The 26,233-nt window shown below is 37.5% G+C and overlaps 1 pseudogene; it reads right to left on the bottom strand.

Moving 5' to 3' along the window:
* Positions 1–2,123: 2,123 nt before the first annotated feature.
* On the bottom strand, positions 2,124–17,410 carry LOC125095579 (40S ribosomal protein SA-like; annotated as a pseudogene).
* Between the last annotated feature and the right edge of the window lie 8,823 nt (positions 17,411–26,233).

The following is a 26,233-nucleotide window of genomic DNA, read 5'->3' as shown; positions in this document are numbered from 1 at the left end:
TTTGTGTTGTTAGTTAAAAACTAGCCCCTATGCCTTAACAGTAGAGGTAGGGTTTTATAAGACAGCATTTTCATAAAAATCTCACCTTACAAGGACATATACCTAACTGGAATATATCCTGCATCTGCTCAGGGATTAATGAAGGACAGGATCAAAGTTTTCCTTATGCATTTTTTTGGATCAACATTGATATTCAGACCACAGCACTGTCGAGATCCCAAAGTTCTATTACATTTAATTTTGCTCCAATAAGTTTGTCCTGGAAAAGTGTCAACATGATTATTAATAACTTCATGTATTCATTCATTCAGTAAATGTCTATGAGCCCCTGTTATGATTCAGACACTCTTCTAGGTGCTGGAGAAATATGGCACAAAACAGACAAAAATCCTATCTTCAAGGATCTCACCTTCTAATGAATACTGGAATTGGTCACAAACAAATTTCAATAAAACATACTTTGAATATTTGGTTTTGAGAAAGCCTATTTCTAAGCACAGCCTTCAAAATAAACTGTTTTAAAAGCTAAACTACATCTCATTGTCTAACACAGAGCTCTTCTTAAATTTAGTGTCTTTTTTGTGGTCATTTTGGAGACCAGGATTTTTCTTGTCATTTTTATGTTATCTGAGGAAATGTTATAGTATATTTTTATACTATATACATACATAACTTCCAATATGAATACTTACTACAAATATACCAAGTCATTACTTTTGCAGCATTACATTAATGGTGGCATTTTGTATATTCTTGTGTGGCATATTTTAATATTTTATTCAATATTGAAAACTGAATTTTTTTCAGTTTTCCAAGAAACTCATCTCAAAAGTCTGTTTCCAATAACAAGTGCTTATCAAATCTGACAGTTTTATAAAACATATTTCATATTTTATCTTCTGTGATTAGTTTTTGCAAATTAATGCTAATTTCTATGTTCTCTATGTCTGGTGTATACATTAAATTCTTATAAATCAACCAAATAGGTGCTTCTGTTTAGTGAGAAATTGACATTAATCAAAGATATTATCAAAGAAGTGAGAAATAGATTACAATTTCATTAAACTCAGATTTTTAAAAAGATACCTAATTCATAAAATAATACTGGATTATAATGTGCAATAATTTAGAAAGAGTATTTATGCCCAGATTTATAGACTAAATTGCACTAGTGCTTCAAAGAGAGTTGTAATACTCCATTTTGTCTATTATTTTATAAAAGCTATATCATAAATTATATAACTCAAGTGTCTTGGAAACTATATAATTTATATGAAATAGTTCACATAATAGTTAGTATTAGAAATGTGCTATATGGGACACCTGGGTGGCTCAGTTGGTTAAGCAACTGCCTTCGGCTCAGGTCATGATCCTGGAGTCCTGGGATCAAGTCCCACATCGGGCTCTCTACTCAGCGGGGAGTCTGCTTCTCCCTCTCCTACTCCCCTTCTCATGCTCTCTCTGTCTCTCTCATTCTCTCTCTCAAATAAATAAAATCTTAAAAAAAAAAAAGAAATGTGCTATATTAATGCAATGCTTTTTTAGGAAAAAGAGTTTTTAAGTCATGAAAAGGGACAAAAATAGGAAGAATCACTGAAGGGATATAAACAGTCTCCTAAAGCACAAAATGCTATACATGTGATTTTTTTTTCTGTCACAGCTATTTGTCATAGTAAATATTTAGGTACATTAATTTAAAGGACTGTATATAATTTAAAATATGGCAAAAATGAAGATCTATTAAATGAATATAAAAACTCCCAAGGGGGCTTTATTTTAGGCAAAGTGGTAATTAGGTGAATTTATAAGTAGGAAAATTGGCTCTTTTAAGGCAGAATTTTTCCAAAGACAAAAATGCAGACCAGGTAAAAAGGAAGCAGAGATTTACGAGAGCAATTATGAAATTTGAACTCATATTACATATTTTAAAATGACACCAAAAAAGATCTTTAACAAATGAGATTAGAAGGAAAATAGCAATAGCTAACATGTATTGATGCACTGAGCCCTTAGTTTCTGTTCTAGTCACTTTATATGTTTTGTTGTTGTTTGTTTTGTTTTTAGACACTGTTCATTTTCTGCCAACCTTATTTCCATTTTGTTTGCATTTGTAGAAGAGCAGCTTAAAACCACTCAGTCCTTGTTCCTACCCATTCAGTGGCCTGAGCAGCGGGAGATGCAGACCAGTCTTCCGGGGCCAGCTGGGCGTTCCAGTCTTCAGTAAGGAACTGCTGACTAGGCACCAAGGGCACGTGCATACCTTCAGACCAATCTGTGACTTCAGGTTGAGTAGTAGTGAACTCAGGAGCTGGAGCCCTCCATTTCACCCTGACATTCCTCCCTGGTCACAGGTTTTTCAGCAGAAGCCTGCTCTTCTTTTTTAATTTCTTTAGGATCTCTGTAGAAGTAGAGATCAGGCTTGACCTCCCATGGTTTTTCACAGGAAATGGTGCCACACATGTGTAGAACTTCTGGGACCAGCATCCACCACATCAGACCTACTGAGGTAGCTCCCTTGTTACAAGAGATAGCAATGTCCACATAGCACAGAGGAGAGTCTGTTAAACAGCAGTGCTAGACAGGTTAACATAGGACCACCTCTGTGAGAGGCTGGTGGTCAGCTCTGGGATCAGGAACCACCAGAGTCCCAGTTCCAGGAAGGCTGTCAGGATCTGGTTAGTAAAGGTACCAGGAATAATGCTGTCAACAATAGGAGTGTCTCCAGTAGCAGCAGCAAATTTCAGCACAGCTCGCTGGCCAGTATTCTTGGATGATATGACACTAACGTCAGCTGGGTTTTAAGGGTAACAACTGTAGGAGCTGCCAACAGAAGCCTCTCCCTGGTTCTCTTCAGATATATGGTGTAGATGCCATTACTTTTCCTTTTGTAAATGTACACTTTTGTTTGGAAGTCAAGTTTGGTGCCCCCTAAGGGGATTCGTGCTGCAAGACATTTGAGGACACCCTCCTCCTTCATTTGCAGGACATCAAGGGTTCCAGACATTGTGAAAGTTTCCCTTTAAGTTACAACGGGAACTCAAAACAATGCAACAATGCCATAGGACCCCTCCCTGGGTAGCACTGGAAAAAAGACTCATTAGTCTTCACAACCCTTCAGAATCAGCACTATTATTATCTCTATCTTGCAGATAAGGAGACTGAGTCACAAAGACTCAGAAAAACTTGTTCAAGTTCGTCAGCTAGGAAGTTGTACTCAGATATTCTGGATCCAGAACCACTACGATATGCCTATTACAGCAAATATTTTTTAAAATCATATTTTAAATGAAAAATAGAGGCATATTCTGTAAGTTAGTTAGACACTAGTATCTATTATATCTTGTATCATTCAGAAATTTGGAAATGAAAGGAAAGATGGGGAAAAAAGGATGGAGGTAATTTCATAAGTGATGAATCACTAAATTCTACATCTGAAACTAACATTACACTGTATACTTAACTAACTGGAACTTAAATAAAAATCTGGAGAAAGAAAATAAGTAAATAAATGATAAGATTGAAAAAAAATAAAATAGAGAAAAAACTATTTAAACTGTCTCCCTAAAAAATTTTTGGTGTGCAGATAATCTAAATAACTGAAAATCATTTTTAGTAGTTTCTGGTTATCCTAGGGAACATATGTGTTTATGAATGCACATACATGTATCCTATAATTATAATATATTACATGTACATATATGTACATACAATGTACATAATACATTGCACATACACATATATTTGTGTCATATATAATACATGGCATGATGTGTATATACATATATAATTATGCATATATCAATACTTATAAATCTTCAATAAATATCTGTTGACTGAATGAAAGAATGAATATATATATACAAATTTTTTGGAAGCTATACATGCACTGTTCAAAGACCTCCAATAAAGAGGCACCTGGGTGGCTCAGTTGGTCAAGTATTGATATGAGCTCAGGTCATGATCTCAGGGTGGCTCAGCCCTCAGTTGGAATCTGCTGGAATTTCTCTCTGTACCTCTGCCTCTACCCCTCCCCCTCTCATGCTCTTTCTTTCTTTCAAATACATACATACATATATACATAAATACTTACATGAATCCACCCAAAGCAATACAACAGCTGTTACCCAAAGAACAAGATTTGCTGGTGTTTTTTGGGGGGGTGGGCACTGTTTTTGTTTTTGTTTGGTCAAAAGTCTCATCCAATGAATGTCCAGTTCCCCAATTAAGTACATGGAAAATCAGAGCATCACCACAGTCAGATGATAAACACAACTACCTATATTTCTTACTTTTGAACTTAAGTGCCATCTTCCACCAAAACTCTCATTTACTCTGTAGATCTCTCTCGACAATCATGCAGCCATAATTTAAGTAAATATTAAAACTAAAATTCTCTTAGAAATAATCTTTCTCCCCACTCTTCTCTTTGCCTTTCAGTAATTACTGTACCTGTGGGTAGGTGGTATAAAGGCTATGAAGTATTTTAACAGATTTTTTTGGTTTCATGATTAACTGATACAAAACTGAAGTGTTACCCTTCTTACATGTAATCAAGTAAAGATTATAGTTTTGATTAGCCATTGAATAAGTCCAGAAACATAATCAGATACTTGCCTATTTTGTCAACCTCTGATTTAGAGTCTTTATTGCAATTGAATGGCCCTAATCGACTAAAAAATAAGATATCTGATTTAAGTAGACAAGGAATAAAATGGTTTTGCTATGAAAAGTTTCCTTCTCGCTTATGCAAAGAGATGAGTTAAAACCTTCTTAATGGTCCATTAAAGACCATAAGCATTTGATATGTAAGGAAAGATGACTTTCAGTGTTCTAAGTTAGAATCTTTATTTTATCATCTCAATCAAAAATATTTCTTGGACTCTTGCGATATAAAGCACCAAAGGAGGAAGAATCATAATCTCTACCTAGAAATGTTCATCTCATTAGAAAAATAATGCTACTAGATAAGAAAAAGTAGAAAATTAAAATTTCTATTGAAGTATAAAATTGTGCCATACAGACAATAAATCTTCATTTTCTATTTTTGTCACTCTCAAGATCTTTTTATTCTTTTAATAGCTCCTCTACCTTCAAATATTGGGTATATTTATGGCTAATTTTTCAACCCTTTTATCTACACACTTCTCCAATGATCTCATGCTTTGCCATAGCTATGAAATCATACAGATTTAGTGCTTCCTGAATGTACTTGCCCAGTACAGACCTCAGACATGAGGGCCTCCTGACTATTCTATACATCTGCTTAAATAGCTCAAAAGTTCCTGAAATGTAGCCTCTCCAAAACTGATCTCTTGATCATCCTTCTCCCACACTAAATTTGCTCCATCTCTAGATTTCTCAATCTCTATACTGCTAAAGCCAGAAATCTGAGAATTGTCTTTGATATCTTACCACTTCTTGACTCCTGTATTTAGTCCATTATAAAGTCTTGTTAATTTGACTTCCAAAATATTACTTAAATCCATTTATATCCTCTTATCATTCTGACTGCTAACCTGGCCTCCCAGCACTCGTCCTTTTATGCCCTCCTCCCTCCTCCATCCATTCTCCACATGGCAGCCCAAATGACCAAATTAAAATGAAAATCTCATGATGTTCCTTTTTCTTAAGTCTTCAAGAACTTCCCAATGTTTAAGATAAAGTATGAGTAAAATCTAAATCATATACCTTGCCACCTTTATGCCTCAAATAAAATTGTTATTTTTTTTATAAAACATTATAATTTGTTAATTTTCTTTTCAATGTTAAACATAGTTTTATTTGAATTATTAAAATATTTCTTACGGGTAGTTTTCATTTTTGTTTTGGTTTTATTGGATTGTCTGTTTATGCACCCATACTAGACTTTAAGCTTCATGAAGCAGGGATCATGTCTCCTTATACACACGATCTCATTTAATCCTCAAAATAACTCTATTTTATTTATTATCTCTATTTTATGAAAATGCCTATTTGAGGAAAATGGCTTAGAGAAGATGAGTGGCTTTCCTGAGGACATACACCTGATATAATGAAAAATTTGATTTAAGACAAGATCTATGGGAAGCTGAAGGCTATATAATTATCTGTAGTGTTGTATCATCTCACAGGAGATGTCCAAAAGCACAGCTGTACTAGGGAACTTCCTTCTGTAAATTATTAATGAGCTATAATCAAGATAAAAGGAAGGAAGGAGGTCTCAAAAATGTCAAATGTCAAACAATTCATTAAGTGAATGATTATAAGGGAGGTAGGGTAAGAAACTGCCCCACTTTGGGGGGGGGGGGGCAGGGCACATAGTTCTTTTATATATAAAAACTTCAAGTGCTAAGAGCCTTCAGAAAGATGACCCAAATCCCAATTCCTCTCTTTCCGTTTCCTAATATGTAAATACTTTTAAGAGAGTTAAGAATTAAATAAGGTTTTACAATCAAATACTTATAGTATAGTATATTCATTAGTCTTTTTTCAGCACAGCTGTACAATCGCATAGCGAGGGAAGAGACACTGGAGAATGTGTTGTCAGTTTTAAGTCTGAGGGTGCTTATGGTTAAGTAGCAGTGAATATAGAGTAATTCCAGTCAAGCAAAATGGAATCTCCCAGGTTCAGGAATTGGAATGAGCTCCAATTCCCTGTACTTGATGATGACTCTCTATAGAACCTATGGAGAACTTTACAGATGAATTCAACTCATGGTTCTTTCAAGCCCTGATGTTATCCTTCTTACTTTATTCTGTATACTTAAGTCTCTCCTATAGTATCCTTCAAGGACCCCCTAGTGCCTTGCCCTTACAAATCCATCTCAGAACTCTAGTTCTTATACCTACATCCTTTGTTCCCCTTCTTGGAGCCACTTCTACCAGGGCTGCCTGCTTGTACGGAGACATATCATCTCAGGGAATATTGGATTTCCTATTGTTGTACTTTGAGTTCCTATTGAGAAACCCTCCCCCAGTTGTAGTGATCATGCTAGCATCACCAGTTGTCCATAATGGTTTTTGATACCTTGTTCTGCTAATACTCTCCTCTTCCTTCTTTTCTATCCACAAAATAAGATGTAGGTTCTATTGTTTATCATTCCACCATGTGTGGAAGTAGTAATGAAATCATGTTCAATGCCTTTATTCCATAATGCAATGTAATTAACTTCTCTGCTATTAACCCCTATTAAAAGGTTAAAATTCTAAAGACTCAAGACATACACAATGGACACTGATAAAAGAAAATATTTGAAGGTGGGAGAATTTCTAACATCACTCCGGAATAAAGCTAATATATTCAAAATTAGTTCATAGCATAGTTTTTTAAAGCACAAGAAAACTGTCATTTCTTTAGAATTGATATTAAAGTTGGAATAATTATGAATTGTAATCATTAAAAGCACTTTGGAGAATAGTTTCAAAATGCTTATATATTACTGGCCTTGAGAAACAAAAAAGGGAATCAAACTCAGGAGCCCTCCCAATATTTCTGTCACCCGTATTTCTAATTTCTAATTTCTGATGACCCTGCTCCCATTCCTAAATGCCATCCCTTTCCTCATGATGCATAAACCAAACAAAAGAGATGTTTCTCCAGTCCATTGTCTGCATCAATCACAACTCACCCCTGTCACAGACCTTTCCTTCCCTGGCCACACTGCTCTTTCTTAGACCCTTGCTCTAACTAGTGTTAACTCTTCTCTCTATGATTAGTGTCATAGGGCACAGAATGGGCTTGGGACTTAAACTCTGGTTACCTATGGAGTTCTATCATGCCTTTCCCAGTATACCCAGATGCATTCATTTCATCATTGGTTGCTGTCAGGTTAGCAGCCTATCTTCTTCTTTGCAATTATTTGTGAAAACAAATGAATACCTAACAAATAAGACTTATGAGAAAAGGGAGAAATGAATATGAGTCCATGACCCCTCTCCATTGACATGTAAAGATATTAAAATAAATCAGTGAACTGGCAAGGACCTGGAATCCAACTAAGAGCAATAAGACACCTGGGGATAGCATAGCATAGAAGATAGAAGGATTTTGAAAGCAGGAGCTTTATCAAAGCTATGGGTGAGCTGAAAGTTCTAGTTCTCCCCACATAGACCACTGAAAATTCAATTACTACTAGCACAATTAATTTTGGTAATATGAGTGTACTTTATGGGTCATGGCAGAATGAACTGCTCTGAATTGAAAAAGATTTTGCCACTCATGGAGCTATTGTTTCCAGGACAAATAAAATCCAAGGCAGGAAGGAATACAGAGCCATCAGTAGTAGATTTTTAGCTACTAATGGTGACATGGAGGTTTCAGAAACAGTGGTCAATATGGTGTCTGCCCTCTAGGAGGGCATCAGTTTCTATTCACTCAGAAGGAAGCAGCATGACAGAAATGGTAGGAAATGGTTCGTGAACATTATGTACTCCCCTGGAGAACTTCAGATATATTTAGGGAGAGATACATCTGGAAATATTAGGAAGTTTTATAGTAAGATAGATGGGCAACAAATATTCTTATGATTTGGGATAATGATGTGATTGTGTGTGTGTGTGTGTGTGTGTGTGTATGTATGTGTTTATTTTTGATCTACAAACTGCTAAAATTCCCTTATAGCCTCACTCTTTTCTAAGAATATTTGAACTTAAATAGTTCAAGGAAATCCTGTTTTCCCCAATATAAGAGAAACCATTGCTATCTATCTTTAATAATAATTGAATTTTGGGGGCACCTGGGTGGCTCAGTGGGTTAAACCTCTGCCTTGGGCTCAGGTCATGGTCTAAGGGTCCTGGGATCGAGTCCCACATCAGGCTCTCTGATCAGCGGGGAGCCTGCTTCCTCTCTCTCTCTGCCTGCTGCTCTGCCTACTTGTGATCTCTCTCTCTCTCTGTCAAATAAATAAATAAAATCTTTTAAAAAATAATAATAATAATTGAATTTTTTATGGGATACATGGTTTCTCTGAATAAATATTACATTTCTCAGTCTTCTTATAGGTATATATGGCCATGTGAAGAAGTTCTGACTGATGAGACATAATTATAATTTTTGTATAGGAACCTACCATAAGTTTGTAGGAACCTACCTTAAAAAAAAGCTGACACATGTACCTTATTTCTTCTTCCTTCCTTCTTCCATCTGCTTGCCAGGAACATCATACCACCACCTTGAATGATGATGATGAAGGCAGTATCCTAGAAGAGTAAGGCAGTGAGACAAGGATGTCATGTTCTTGATGAACTCATGGATCAGAGCTATCACATGAGCCCAGGAAAGCACAAGACAGAATTTTCATTCACATGCCTGGTACCTGGACTGGGAGGGCCAGAAAAGCTGGGGACTGAATAGGCAACTCTTGTTCCATGGAGCTTTTAATAGAAGCTAGTTTAGCTAAACTATCTCTTGGTTTCCCTTCTACCCTGCAAATTTTTCCTTCTCAGTCAGTCCAAAATGGGTTATTTTCCTCTGCCTTCTGTCTATTTTTCAAAGTTCTGCCCTCTGCACATTTGTCTTCTTCCTCCACACTCTCTCCCCAGGTAATGCAATTACTTCCAGAGAGTGCTAAGTGACCAAGCTCTGCGTAGAATGATGTTAAAAACACTTGCAACATGACTCCAAGTTTGTGTTCTCTACTCTCCCCAAAATGTCAATGGCATTTGCAGGAAAAACACATAGTGAAATTACCCTGTCTTTTGCTCAGGCTCTCCCCTCCTTCTGGAATAACCAGTCCTTCCTTTCTATCATATGTGATAATACATGCCTACTGTCTGACACAGTCAGCCCTCAACAAATATTAGTTTCAAAACAGAAACAAAGTCCATATGTCACTTTTTTCCCTGAGATCATGTCCAATATCCTCAGAAAAAACTAACCATTGCCTCTTCTCTGCTTCCATAGCAGAGTATTTAGACTTGTATTTACTTAGACTTGTATTTACTACAGCACATATTACATTGTATTGGAATTGGTTGCTTGCATATTTGTCCCATGCCCCTCTATGAAAGGTTGCAAACAGCCAGCCCAGGGGTTAAAAATCATGCCACCAAGTAGTCTGTTTGGCCAGCACAATATTGGTAAACAATTGAATTTGAAGGATTTGGAGGGATTCTCCAATGCCCCAAGCCCCAGCTCTCCCTACTGTTTTCTTTCTGCTTTTTATCAATGCTTTCTCCAAAACAAGTCTTTAAGGACACAGCTCTTCTAAGACACAAGATACTGGAGTCTGAAATAGTATAAATGGTTTCCTGAGTTCTGCATTCTACCCTGGGAAAACCAGAACAGAAGGTAGGAGGACAGGAACCAGGATTTAATTCTGTCCAGTTTTACCAAGGAATAATAATCACTACTGCTCCCCCAGCAAACAATGGCAATTCCAGTCAAATCACAACCATCATCTTCCTCTCATTCTTTATATAGTCACAGTGAACCTGAAAGATCTCTGAAAACACAAAATTGCTTTTGCTAGCCTTTTTAACATTGACATAGAAGACAACCTTCCTCCCAGCATACATTTGAAAAGGGGGAATTTTACTTACCCCAAATAAACTTGGTGCATCTCATTATAAAAAAAGAAAGAGAGAGAAAGAAAGAAAATGCACCACCTAGGAATATGAATACATTTTTACAATTGCTTCAAGATTCAGAGTGTGAATTTTTTAATACTTAATATCCTAAGTTGTTTTCTTCATTTCCACAGAAATAACTCTGCAAGTTCAGAGTTTACTTTTTAAACTACTTTTTTTTCCGAATCAGTGAGAAAAAAATTACCATATCGTTCAGCTATATAAAATAGTTTTACAGTTTAGCATTTGAAAAACAACCCCCATCAGTCACTAGCAGTAACTGAGGCACTTTATGTACCAAACAACTTAAGCTTAAATTGAAACATCACTGATTGGCAACAAAACAATTTTTGCCTTTCTAGTTTCTAGCATGTCTTCTTATCAATAGATGTTAAGTCTAAGGTAAAGTCAGTCTGTGGTTCTATTTAAAATATTTCTTGGACCTAGGGTGTGAGTGATGGGAAAAATCCTGTCCAATTATTAAAAAACATGTTATAACTATGTATGTTTTCCTGCAAATATTTCCTGCCTGAGGAAAACTCCTTAAGGACATTATTATCTTTCTAACACCATTACAAGAAGAAATATTTAGTAACCTGATTAAATATGGGTTGAATCTGCTACATAATAAAGGCACATTTTGGAAGCAAATAAAGTTGTTTACTGCTTGCAAGTTGGCAGTGTATTCATATCTGAACCAATTATATTCTCCACCCTCCCAGCCCCCCAAAAATGAAAAGTCTGTTCAGTACTTGCATACTATTTTCCACTAAAACATTTTATTTCTGTCCAGTAGTTAGGGAGTTATTTTTCTGGGAAAACATGCTGGGACAGAATTCTAGAACTTTATTTTTAATAGATACCAATCTATAATATAATAAAAGGTTAACTCTAAATGAACAAATTTAATTTTCAATATATTATATATATATAATATTTATTTTATTTTTATATGTATATAGCATATACATATGCTTATAATATGCATATGCATATTCATTAACACACATTTTAGATCTCCCTATATAATGAAAAGAATCATTTTTAGGTCCTCTTCTAAAGCCATTGAACAATTTCTATTTCTTCTACTGGGAGAACGGCCCATTTCACACCAACACTGGAGAAATAGCAGGATAAAGAAAGAAGACAGCTAAAGAGCAGATTTGCTATTTGTTTATTCAGTCACTCAACAAATATTTTTTAAGCATCTTCTCTGTGCTAGGCATTGTGTTAGATGCTGGCATATTGTAGTCTATAAACCTTACAGTGTAAAGAATTGTTTATGATTCTAGGAAGCTAAATAGGAACTCGGGAAGGCCATTTCCTCCAACTCCTAGATCTGAAGAGAAAGATTCTTAGACCCATGGAATAAGTTCCACGTCTATCTCTCTCTCTGTGACTTATTCAGTATAAACTTACTAGTTCCTTTGCAAAAAGAGTGAATCAGGGATATAGACTAAAATGAAACCACAATCAAGATGTGGGGTTCCTTGGAGATAATGATTTTCATTAGATTTTGTAATAAATTACAGAAGTGGTGTTAAAAAATTGAATCATTTATGAATGTGAGTCTCATTAGCATATATTGAATATTATTTATTAGAATATTAATAATTTATTAGTTTTTTAATTAATCATCAAATCACTTTACACAATTAAGTCTAATTAATGCAGAGGGATTTCAGAGGAAGGATATTCTGAAATACCTCTCTCTCTCTCTTCTTTTTTTAAGGAAGTAGCACAATTTGAGGTTGTTACATAGCCCTTAGGCACAGCTCAGTTATTGGACAAGGAGGGAGATTTGCATAACAGCATTTTCATGGTTTGAGTCGCTTAACTAAGGTCGCTTATGCCTAACTAATGCCTAACTAAGGTCGCTTGGAGCTCAGGAAATGAAGTACTTCTCCGGGGTAAGCAAGCTGTAAGATGAGAAATCTAGTGGTTCATAAAGTGACTGCTGGTTAGTTTGGGAGGAATTCCATAGGTAATAGGTAATATTCCTCCCCTGTTTCTCAAGTTGGGAACACTGCAATAGATTCTAAGCTCCTTAATGATGTCTCATTCATCTTTACCTGCCATAAAAACATATGACATAAAAACATATGACACAGAGCACTAAGACTCCATGTTTGTGTCCCTGCAAAATTTATATGTTGAAGCCCTAGCCCCCTTCTAGCTGTATTTGGAGTAAGGAATTAAAGTTAAATTAGATCATAAATATAGGGCCCTAACCCAACAGGATTAGTGTCCTTATAAGAAGAGACACCAAAGAACTCTCTCTCTCTCTCTCTCTCTCTCTCTCATTCTCCCTGCTTCTTAACAAGGAAAGACCATATCAGTACATAGTGAGAAAATGACCATCTACAAACCAAGAAGAAAGTGCTCACCAGAAACTGAATCACACAGTATCTTGATCTTAGACTCCCCAGTCTCTAGAATTATGACAAGATAAGTTTCTTTAAGCCACTCAGACTAGGGTATTTTGTTATGGCAGCCTGAGCAGGCAAATACAAAAAGAACCACTATGATTAATTATCAGCTAAACAAGTTTCTTCAAAATATTCCAGGATTTCTCATTCAAACTTTTTTTGAACACCCGCTGTGTCAGGTACTATGGTGGTTAAAGTGTTATGAAATGAAAGAATGGCAGTTATATTTCTGCATCTATCAAATGCAGAAGAGGAGCAATATTAATACATTTTTAGGACTATAAGAAATAAATGATATAAAAAGACCTTAGTTTAGTACTTACACAGAGGAATTACCCCATCATTTGTTATTATTATGTCTCAGGGTGACATGCCACCAATGATAACCATAGACTTTTTTCTCTTTCTGTTCACAAAGTAGCCAGTAATGTTGCTCACCCCAACTGCCATTTTTTTTTAAGATTTTATTTATTTATTTGACAGACAGAGATCACAAGTAGGCAGAGAGGCAGGCAGAGAAAGAGAGAAGAGGAAGCAGGCTCCCTGTGGAGCAGAGAGCCCGATGTGGGGCTCGATCCCAGGACCCTAGGATCATGACCTGAGCCAAAGGCAGAGGCTTTAACCCACTGAGCCACCCAGGTGCCCCCCCAACTGCCATTTTTATGGGAGTATGCCTTGTATTGCCTTGGGGAACAGGGTTGGGACATCAGTAAAGCAAGAAGAGACCTATACCCAAAACTTAAGACTCATGTAAGTGCAACCCTGTACCTGCATAACACAGGAAATGAGTGCTTCCTTAAATTTTGTACTCTAGTTGCCTCCTTACCTCCCCAGCCATTTTGGGTAATGTCTTTATGAGAATAAATCATCTTGTAACTACTACTAGTAACCTTCTATAGGAGTATGGAAAGTTATTGCCATTTCGTGAGGAAAACAGTTATAGACCATTTGTATTTTGAACATTTAAGGTGAAGCTGCTTATTTGGGGTTGAATAGTCTCCCCAAAATTCATGTTCACCATGAACCTGTGAATGTAGTCTTATTTGGAAATGAGATCTTTTTGGGTGTAAGCTAGTTAAGATGAGGTCACAATAAATTAAGATAGGCCCCTAAATTCAATATGACTGGTGTCTTTATAAGAGGAGGGAAGTTTGGACACATGGACATAGACACAGAAGGTTAAAAGTCATTTGAAGATAGAAGCAAAGATTGGAGTGGTAGATCTATAAGCCAAGGAATATTGAGGACTGCTGTCAACAATCAGAGACTGCCAGAGGCAAGAAAGGATTCTTCCCTAGAGCCTTAGAAGGGAGCATTAGCCCTGTAGCCACCTTTATTTTAAACTTCCATGGTCCCCAACTGAGAGAGAATAAATTTCTCTTATTTTAAGACATCCAGTTTGTGCTAATTTGTTACAGTGACCCTGGGAAATGAATATACTGCTCAACCACTAGACCTAAGTCCCTGGAGAAAGAAGAAAGAGAGTAGTCTGGATCTACGAGGTATAGCACAGATTAATCTTGACCCAGTGTCAATGTGTTCCAATGTGGAACCTCATTTCTCAGGAAGGGGGCCATCCACGTGAACTAAGAGACTGAGACCTAGGATCCAGTCTTAGGACTCAAGAATGGGGCAGCCGTGACTGAGCTTAGCACTGGCGCTTGTGGTGGCACCCTTCTTCAAAAACACATGGACGTCCCTGAAGGAATCTCACCATCATCGTCAGGGTTGTGGAAGAGCATACTCCAACATCACTGTAAGGCTGGTGCTCATCAGGAATAAGTGCCACCAAGGGCCACCGGAAATAGCAGTTGTCTGTCCATGTGAATGTAGAAGCTAGATTGGTCATCCTCTCTCCTTTAGACTAAATATACTCTCAGAGGTTTTGGACAGTTTGAAAATGCAGAGACTTAACATAAACTTGAAGCATGAGAAGGAAGAACCATGGAAGTTTTTACAGAAATTTGATACCCACACTGAAGGACAAATAGGAGTTAGCCAATAAAAGTATGGATGAAGGAGCATTTCAGCTAGAGTGCCAGCAAAAACGAGGTCCTTGTTTTTGTCATTTGGGTTTAGATTGGTGGTAATTGTATAATTTTTATTTTAACAAGTTCCCATTTATGTATAGATTTATTCTTTAGGCCAATATTAATTATGAGTAAAGATTTGGAAATCTTAATGTAGATGCACTGATTTCAGTTCAATATCACACACACACATACCCAGAATTAGGGCCTTGAATTGATAGAAAGATGGCACATTGAACATTTGAAAAGAACTGAGAAAGACCAAAGCAAAAACCAGAGTTCCAAGGCAGGAGATGGGGAAGTAAATGTCTCTTTGTGGCAAGTTGGGGAACTGGTGGAGTTGGTGGAAGTGGAGGGAAAATAACAGATCATGAAACCAGGGCCACAATGGAGGTAAATGGAACCACAAATACATTTCTAAACATAAGTGGTTGTCGGTTTCGTCATACTATTATACCACACTACAATTGCATTGGGAGTTAAATAGATTTTAGTGGGCTAGCTTAGGAATTATGTCAGTATTTTTACTTTTTTTTTTTTTTAATCTATAAACATATATATTTTTTTTATCCCCAGGGGTACAGGTCTGCGAATCGCCAGCTTTACACACTTCACAGCACTCACCATAGCACATACCCTCCCCAATATCCATAACCCCACCCCCCCCCTCCCAACCCCCTCCCCCCATCAACCCTCAGTTTGTTTTGTGAGATTAAGAGTCACTTATGGTTTGTCTCCCTCCCAATCCCATCTTGTTTCATTTACTCTTCTCCTAACCCCTTAACCCCCCATGTTGCATCTCCTCTCCCTCATATCAGGGAGATCATATGGTAGTTGTCTTTCTCCGATTTACTTATTTCACTAAGCATGATACCCTCTAGTTCCATCCACGTCGTTGCAAATGGCAAGATTTCATTTCTTTTGATGGCTGCATAGTATTCCATTGTGTATATATACCACATCTTCTTTATCCATTCATCTGTAGATGGACATCTAGGTTCTTTCCATAGTTTGGCTATTGTAGACATTGCTGCTATAAACATTCGGGTGCACGTGCCCCTTTGGATCACTACGTTTGTATCTTTAGGGTAAATACTCAGCAGTGCAATTGCTGGGTCATATGGTAGTTCTATTTTCAACATTTTGAGGAACCTCCATGCTGTTTTCCAGAGTGGTTGCACCAGCTTGCATTCCCACCAACAGTGTAGGAGGGTTCCCCTTTCTCCGCATCCTCGCCAGCATCTGTCGTTTCCTGACTTGTTAATTTTAGCCATTCTGACTGGTGTGAGGTGATATCTCTTTTTTTTTTTTTTAAGATTTTATTTATTTATTTGGCAGACAGAGATCACAAGTAGGCAGAAGGCAGGCAGAGAGAGAGGAGAAGCAGGCTCCCTGATGAGCAGAGAGGCCGATGCAGGGCTCGATCCCAAGACCCTGAGATCATGATCTGAGCTGAAGGCAGAGGCTTTAACCCACTGAGCCACCCAGGTGCCCCGTGAGGTGATATCTCATGGTGGTTTTGATTTGTATTTCCCTGATGCCGAGTGATATGGAGCACTTTTTCATGTGTCTGTTGGCCATCTGGATGTCTTCTTTGCAGAAATGTCTGTTCATGTCCTCTGCCCATTTCTTGATTGGATTATTTGTTCTTTGGGTGTTGAGTTTGCTAAGTTCTTTATAGATTTTGGACACTAGCCCTTTATCTGATATGTCATTTGCAAATATCTTCTCCCATTCTGTCAGTTGTCTTTTGGTTTTGTTCACTGTTTCCTTTGCTGTGCAAAAGCTTTTGATCTTGATAAAATCCCAATAGTTAATTTTTGCCCTTGCTTCCCTTGCCTTTGGTGATGTTCCTAGGAAGAAGTTGCTGCGGCTGAGGTCGAAGAGGTTGTTGCCTGTGTTCTCCTCAAGGATTTTGATGGATTCCTTTCTCACATTGAGATCCTTCATCCATTTTGAGTCCATTTTCGTGTGTGGTGTAAGGAAATGATCCAATTTCATTTTTCTGCATGTGGCTGTCCAATTTTCAAAACACCATTTATTGAAGAGGCTGTCTTTTTTCCATTGGACATTCTTTCCTGCTTTGTCGAAGATGAGTTGACCATAGAGTTGAGGGTCTATTTCTGGGCTCTCTATTCTGTTCCATTGATCTATGTGTCTGTTTTTGTGCCAGTACCATGCAGTCTTGATGATGACAGCTTTGTAATAGAGCTTGAAGTCCGGAATTGTGATGCCACCAACTTTGGCTTTCTTTTTCAATATTCCTTTGGCTATTCGAGGTCTTTTCTGGTTCCATATAAATTTTAGGATTATTTGTTCCATTTCTTTGAAAAAAATGGATGGTACTTTGATAGGAATTGCATTAAAAGTGAAGATTGCTTTAGGTAGCATAGACATTTTCACAATATTTATCCTTCCAATCCAGGAGCATGGAATATTTTTCCATTTCTTTGTATCTTCCTCAATTTCTTTCATGAGTACTTTATAGTTTTCTGAGTATAGATTCTTAGTCTCTTTGGTTAGGTTTATTCCTAGGTATCTTATAGTTTTGGGTGCAATTGTAAATGGGATGGACTCCTTAATTTCTCTTTCTTCTGTCTTGTTGTTGGTGTAGAGAAATGCAACTGATTTCTGTGCATTGATTTTATATCCTGACACTTTACTGAATTCCTGTACAAGTTCTAGCAGTTTTGGAGTGGGGTCTTTTGGGTTTTCCACATATAGTATCATATCATCTGCAAAGAGTGATAGTTTGACTTCTTCTTTGCCGATTTGGATGCCTTTAATTTCCTTTTGTTGTCTGATTGCTGAGGCTACGACTTCTAGTACTATGTTGAATAGCAGTGGTGATAACGGACATCCCTGCCGTGTTCCTGACCTTAGCGGAAAAGCTTTCAGTTTTTCTCCATTGAGAATGATATTTGCGGTGGGTTTTTCATAGATGGCTTTGATAATATTGAGGTATGTGCCGTCTATCCCTACACTTTGAAGAGTTTTGATCAGAAAGGGATGCTGTATTTTGTCAAATGCTTTTTCAGCATCTATGGAGAGTATCATATGGTTCTTGTTCTTTCTTTTATTAATGTGTTGTATCACATTGATTGATTTGCGGATGTTGAACCAACCTTGCATCCCTGGAATAAATCCCACTTGGTCGTGGTGAATAATCCTTTTAATGTACTGTTGAATCCTATTGGCTAGTATTTTGGCGAGAATTTTTGCATCTGTGTTCATCAAGGATATTGGTCTGTAGTTCTCTTTTTTGTTGGGATCCTTGTCTGGTTTTGGGATCAAGGTGATGCTGGCCTCATAAAATGAGTTTGGAAGTTTTCCTTCCATTTCTATTTTTTGGAACAGTTTCAGGAGAATAGGAATTAGTTCTTCTTTAAATGTTTGGTAGAATTCCCCCGGGAAGCCGTCTGGCCCTGGGCTTTTGTTTGTTTGGAGATTTTTGATGACTGTTTCAATCTCCTTACTGGTTATGGGTCTGTTGAGGCTTTCTATTTCTTCCTGGTTCAGTTGTGGTAGTTTATATGTCTCTAGGAATGCATCCATTTCTTCCAGATTGTCAAATTTGTTATGTCATTATTTTTAATAATGTTTCCATGGAGTGGGTGATGGGCATTCTTGTGATGAGCACTGAATGTAAGGAATGAATGACTAGACTGGACATCTGAAACTAGTGTTATGCCAGATGTTAACTAATTGGAATTTAAATAAAAACTTGAAAAAAAACATTTGCATGGACTGTTAGGCTTCTAAATTCCAAACAGCCAATCTACAAAGAAGCCCATCACAGTTCTTTTTTTTTTTTTAAGATTTTATTTATTTATTTGACAGACAGAGATCACAAGTAGGCAGAGAGGCAGGCAGAGAGAGAGAGAGAGAGAGAAGAGGAATCAGGCTCCCTGCCGTGCAGAGAACCCGATGCAGGACTGGATACCAGGACCCTGGGATCATGACCTGAGCCGAAGGCAGAGGCTTTAACCCACTGACCACCCAGGTGCCCCTAGAAGCCCAACACATTTCTAAAAGTCATACTAGCTACAGCAGTCACTTGTCACACCCTGAAATGGCCTTGAAACTTGGGAGGGTACATAGTTCAACATAAATTATCCTCTGCTACCATTATATTCTGAATTGCTGATAAGTAAACTCACCACTTTTCTGTAATCTGTACATGTTCCTTTTTATTAAGATAGCCAGAATGCCACAATAGGTCTCAATAAAATTGATCGAAGACCAGAACCAAAGTACAGTTAGAAACACTCCCTTACCCCACTCCTACCACTGATCTGTTAACAGAGCTGGGAGGGAATTAGGCAGACACCTGTTCCAAACCCCTGATCACAACCTGGTGATCCCCAGAAAAACCCCAGAGACAACTGTATTTTCATAGGAAAACTGTCCCTCTTGGTTTTAGCATGAGCAAAGCTGAAAGCCTGTGTTCCTAGACTTAAGTAAAATGCAATGGAGATTGAATAAGGGTGACAGCAGCCTTCCTTGAATTCCCTTCCTGTCCATGAATTAAATTCTCTTAGAGGTGAGACTCTCATCACCATGCAGCTCGGGGAAAGGACATGAGTGATTGAGTTCATATTATAATACCTGGTATCTCTCCTGCCTCAGGGAAGGAAACATAAAATAAAGATGCCTGTACCATGAAATACTCAAATACGTTCTTCAGAATTCAAGGACTTAAATTATTCATTGACTGGGGCTTTTTTTTTTTTTTTTTTTTTTGAGAATAAAAGGGGGACAAAATACCCTAATCTTTCTGTCACAAAATAAAATATCAGTCCTAATGTTCAAATTCACCCTCAGAACACAGCATAATTTCATATTATAACCAATTTCATAAAAAGTGAAAGTGTATGCAAAATAAGATAAACAAAAGGAAAAAAAAAAGCACCTGGGTACAAGAAAATAGCTCACAGCAAATGACATTTAGAATGAAAGATATTTTGTTCTATACTTAAATAGACCAAGAGCAGAAATGCATTGGAGACATTTGATAATCAATATAACATTACCCTGAGGGCGCCATATACAACTATAATCTTAAAAACAAAACTCAAGGAAATGGAACATTTAAATTAGAAGGACTTTTAACAACAACAACAAAAATGGCAAGAACGAGAAAAAAAAAGGCTTAATGTCCTTTTATATCAGGGAATTCTTAACTTAAGGCTTATTTTTCACAGCCAGTTTTTGCCAAGCAGCATGAGGAGAGAAAAAAGATCTTCGGTCTTTCCTGTCACTGTAGCCTTCGTAATCACCACAATTCAACATGACACCATGACTTGTAAGAAATTCTCCCCGGCATCCATTTAAGTGGACACTAATTGGAAAGTTCAGTGAACAGAAAAAGGCTGTGAACAATATATATTTCAACATGCTGTACCCAATCCTGACCTTAAATGACAAGGAGGAAAAAAAATGGTTCAACACAGCCTCCACATTCGGCTCTGTTTTGTGAAAGTATGATATAAGTTAGCTCCAGGAAAAACCCTGGGCTGGTGCTAAGACAGTAATCAAATCTGGGAGCTCCATGAGCACCAGCCTGCTCCACACACATGGTCCTATAAAGGAGCATCTGGGTGCCTGGCAGTGTAGTCAGAGACTCCGCAGGTGAGGAGGCAATGTAAGATCTTGAAAACATGAGTCACACCATTTTCTAGCTGTGTCACCTTGGGCAAAGAGCTTCACCTCTCAGATTTGTCATCTGTACATCGGGGGAGGAAGTATTAACAATATCATGAGGTGTTATGAGGAATAACTTAGATGATGTAAATATAAAACAGCACCTGCCACATAGTAAGTGCTGCCTTAATAATAAGCAGCACGCACTGAGGGCTTGCAACCTGTTATTGAAAAACTTGTGTCTCTCCAAATAACCATATGAGTCAGTGCTATGACTATCCCCATTTTACAGAGGAAAAGACTGAGGCATGGAAAGGATAAGTAACTTGCCTAGGGTCGCACAGCTGTTTAGTGGCAAATTGCCACATGAACCTAGACATTGTGGTCCCGGTCTACACATACTGTTTCTCATTTAGTTTTAGTGAATGAATGAATGTTTATTCTTGAAGATTTGATGATCTGATTGGGAAATGATAGGCAGAAGCACTGTAACCAAAAAATATGATAGTATATAACCAGGAGCTACCTTTAAACCTCCAGAGTACTAAGCTCCTCAAACAAGAAATAGAGGCAGAAAGGATTGTAAAAAGCATTATGGGAGTTTCCTCAGCACCAAGGCAGAAAATACCTGACTGCTTACAGAAGATCCCCGGCAACTCTGGCTTCAGAGCAACTCTTCCCACCCCGACATGTAGTAGTCTCAATGTTCTGATAATTCTCCTTCCTGGCCTGAATAGGAAAACTCAGCTTTATGTTGTACTTCAGGGCCCAAGGTTCCCAACTGGACAGGGTTATCTACACTTCAGCATCTAAACTTATCCTTGGGAGTTGCAGTCCTCTGATCCTAAGAGACACTAAAATGTTATGCATCAGAAAAGTGAAGTCCTGGTGATTTGGGGACTAAGAGTAAGAAACTCAATACATCATATATGCATGGAATTTTTAATTTAAAGTACTTCCTCCATGCAAAAATCCTTCACAAATGAGAGACTCAGGTCCCAAGATATAATTTGCACAAGGTCACAGAGAAGGTATCAGAACCAGGATCTAAACCCAGGCCTTTCTTGCTCTGTTTAGCTTCCTCTTTCTCATGGTCCCTTACAGCTATATAATGTGCAAATCCACCCTCAAAATTATGCTTTAACCTAAAGCTGATTCTGGGAATTCCAAGAATTTTAGAAGGCTGTTGATAAGAAACTGTTTGGTTGTCTATGCCATTAGTATTCTGGTTTCTAGATCTTCTGAGCCAAAGATGAGGACTCTAGGAGACTATGAAATCTATTGTTTTGATTGTCGGACACTTTTTGTGAGCACTGCCTTCTGTTAATGGATTCTACTTCATAGTCATTCAATCCAGCATATGATATAGGCCTGATCAATTCTAGAAGCCATTTCCCTCAACACAGTAATTAATTCAGAATTTGGCACATAACCCAAGGAAACTAATCAGAATCCTTTGCTGGATTTGCTACATAGGTACTAGGAGGGAAAGGTTCTCTATCAAATGAGACTTCTAAAATAAGAAGATCTAAATCTGGTGTCTTCATTATATCTTCCAGGGCTTTAGCATCCACATTCCATACCATGGGTCAAAGCCTATTTTCAGAATACAGGTAAGACAGAACAAGAAAAAATGAGAAGAACAGAGCTGGACTTTAAAAGAAGTAAGACTCCTGCACTTGCTCTTATGCATAATTATTTTCCATGGTAGGCTGCCTAGGAAAGAAGTTTGGCAATAATATTACAAACAAACTGAATAGACAAAGGAAGTTTTTTTTTTTTTTAATTTAAACAAACTTAGTCCATGTTGGTTGAAGGAGAGGTGTAACCTGAAAGAGAGCACGCCGTTGAGGCTCCCTACACCTATCTTGTACACAAACCCCATATTAGCATGATGGAACAATCCTCCCTTCCCCCCAAAACCTGCAAAATACTTCATGAGTCATGTAGACTTTTTTGGTGGTTTTCTGAGGAGAAGGAAAAAAGGATTAGATGGCACCTCAGACAACAGAAGTCTCCAAAACACACTTTAAATAATACTTTTCTCTTTCCCAGGGAAAAAAATATATATATTTTTTTCCTCTCCAGAACATACATATCTCCTTTCCATTTTCCCATGCTCCAGCCCCAGCTATAAGCCTAGTTTCCTATCTTATAGGATTTTCCTATCTTATCTATCCATTCCCTCACCAAAACAAAAACTTGCTAGCTGGCTGAGAAAAAGCAATGGGATAATAATAATAATAAATAATAATAATAAAGTGAAAACTAACCAAGAGAATGAGGAGAGCTTTCAATCACCCTTCCAAAAGCAAGTGATGAGATGTAATAGTTTCAAGCATGTACTATGTGCCAAATGTTGTCCTTGGCCCTGAACAGTTCAGCCAGGAGCTTTTACCCTAGAGAATGGATGTAGACATTAAGTAAATATGCAAAACCATCAACTGAATTGCTGCAGGTGGCAGTAAGTGCTAGGAAGGAAAAAGTTTGGTGCTATGTTAACAATGACCAGAACTGGTGGAAAAGAGAGATTTTATATTTTGGGGTAAGCCAGGCTTCTTCAAGGAGGGGACTTTTGATCTGCATCCTGACAGGAAGGTAATAGCTGTGCGACAATGTGCTTTCTAACAGGAGAAATTAGGCAAATTTAAAAGCCGGGTACCAGCCCTAAGTGGGTCAGGGAGCCTGGGGTGGAGTGAGCTGGAGAGACAAATGAGGATGGAGAGGTATGTGAGCAGGACCTCCCAGTTCAGAGTAAAAGGTCTGGATTTCATTCTCTAGAGTGGGAAGTCCCTGTAGAAATTGAGCAGGAGTGATTGGCATTTCGTAAAGGGTACAATGACTACTATTCAGAGAATGACTGTGGGGGATCTTGGAGGAAACAGAAACTTCCCTATAGAAACTTCCCTACAGCCTCAGCCCTAGGCTGTTTGATTTTGGCCTTCCTCTTGTTCAGTAGCATCCATCTGGCTTATTGGATTAGACACCCATTATAGGAGCCTGGGTACCATGGGCTTATTATTTTTTGTGTTTTTGAGAGGGAGAGATTGCAACTGCTGGGGGTTGCGCACAGAGGGAGAGGGAGAGAATCTAAAGCAGGCTCCACACCCAGCACAGAACCTGAGGCTGGGCTTGATGTCCCAGCCCTGAGGTCATGACCTGAGCCAAAAATCAAGAATCTGGAGTTTAACTGACTGACCCAAGTAGGCCTTATTTTAGTGTGATGAATCTTTGTCGGAAAGTGGATGCATTTGTGAGACTAAGGCAACCAGACCTGCTTTGAGTTGTTGAGAAAGAGGTAAAAGATGAATCTCAGGTTTTGAGATAGGTCAGTGTTGAGGAGAATTAGTTGATGTGTAGAGAGGTAGAGGAAAAATGAGCAAGCTGGAGTTCAAACCAAAACTTTCCAAAGCTATTTTAACCTAAGGGATTTTGACTTTATTTGTTCAACAATGAAGAAGCCAGCAAAGATATTTGTTTACTTTGCTTTTAAAAAACTCTTTATTGAAGGATAATTAACATGAGGCTGGGTTCATGGGAATGCCCACCCCCCCAGAAGGGCCCATGCTTACTTTATTGCTCTCCTGCTGAAATTCTTAATAATTTTATTTTTGAACTTGTGTTTTGTAAGTGAAGTCTAGTGGTACAATGGAGCATGTGTGTAAGCTTCACAAAAAGTTTCTACTGTTTCTTGTGGCCCTTTTTAAGTACAGTGTTTGGGATGCCCCAAGAGCATAGAATTTCACTGGACCCATCATGCATAGAAGTTTAGGGAGATGCAAAGAAAGTACAAAGAAAGAGTATTTAAGGAAGCAAATGCTTTCCAAAGTGTTGGGGAAATGTGTGTGTTTATTAATAAATGAAATAAAATGTATTTATTATTTAATTATTGGTGGACACTGAGGTGGCTTCCCAATTTGAGACTATTATGAAGAGAACTGCTATGAGTATTCTTGTACATATCTTTTAATGCACTTGTTTACACATTTCTCTTGGGTATTTGCCTACAAGTGAAATTGCTGGATCAGAGAGTAAAATGCACATACTCAGCTTTAGTTAATAACTATCAAACAGTCTTTCAAAGCATTTATGTACATTCTGCATTTCTAACAGGGATTATAAAAGTTCTACCTGTTCCACAATTCTCCCAGCACTGGTATTATTTGAGTTTTAAAATGTTTGCTATTCTGCTTGGTGTGTAGTCGTATTTCACTTAGGTTCTAGTTTGAGTCTAAGTCTCTAGTAAAATGTGTCATTTCTTCATATGTATATTGGCCACTTATAAATGCTCTTTCATTACCTATTACAGTCTTTTGCCTCTTTTTCTACTAAGTTACTTTTTTTTTCTTATTTTTTTTATTATTTTGTGGGAGTTTGTCATATATGCTATACTACTCCAATGTCAGATAGCTGCATTGTAAACATCTTCTTTCACTTTGTGGTGTGCATTTTCACTTCTTTATGTTCCCTAATTTTGACACAATCAAATTTATTAGTAATTTCCTTTTTAATTATTTTTTCATGTGTGTCCCTTTGGTTATTTTATCTTCCACATTTAGATCTATGTCCCATCTAAAATGATATTTTACAGTGTGAGAGAGGGGTCAACATCTAATTTTTTCTCACATGGATATTCAATTGATCCAGAACCACCTATTGAAAAGGCCATCCTTCCCCACCGTACTGTGACATTATCTTTCTCATTAATCATGGAACTATATAATGTATGCCCATTTCTAGATTCTTTGTTATGTCTGTACTAGACTGCTTTGCAATTTTTTCATCTACTCCAAATCTATGTGTCTACCTTGCTTAAGTACCACAGTGTCTGAATTGTATTTGATATTTTGTGGTATAAATTATTTATAATATATATTGATATCTAGTATTATATGTAGTCAACTTTGTTTTCATCTCTCTAATTATGTTGCCTATTCCTGGCTCTCATCTAAGGCTTTTGATGAGTAGAAGAAATGATTCTTGTGCTATGTTAGGAATCTTGTGGTTTTATAGATATCTTGACTTGGAGGACAGCTTAGTAAGGACCAGAGAAAGGAAAGGAGAAGACCAATTTGGAAGAGTGATGGTAAGTGTCTACTGCTTGATATTAGACACTGAAAATAAAATATTAGAACTGAAAATAAAAAGGTAGATCTAAGGATATAACTAACAAAGAAAGAGGCAGGAGGACTCATCCCTGTTTGGAAGTAGAAAGACAACTCAAGGTTTACTTCAACTTTTGAGGCTAAGGTAACTGAAAGATTGGTGAAGAAAATCATTGACAATAGGAAAGAGAAGATCAAGAGCTGCTTTGAGGAATGAGGAATACCATTCCTCTGATAAGTTCAACAGACAAGAAGAGGAATCTCAAGTATTTAAAGAATCATAGCTGCAAGTGTCCAATAGGCAGGTGGGAATGGCAGATTGGAGGTTAAAAAAGATCAGGGCTGGAGAGAGAAAATAGAAATGAAGTGTATATTGATGTGCCATAGATTAAATGTGCTTGGAGAATGCATAAAGAGAGGCTAGGAGGAGGGATAGTAGAAGACCAACATAGAAAAAGAAACCAGAAGTAGAAAAAGACAG

Source organism: Lutra lutra, chromosome 3 (assembly GCF_902655055.1).
Source record: "Lutra lutra chromosome 3, mLutLut1.2, whole genome shotgun sequence".
NCBI lineage: Eukaryota > Metazoa > Chordata > Mammalia > Carnivora > Mustelidae > Lutra > Lutra lutra.
This window is presented reverse-complemented; position numbering and strand designations above follow the sequence as displayed.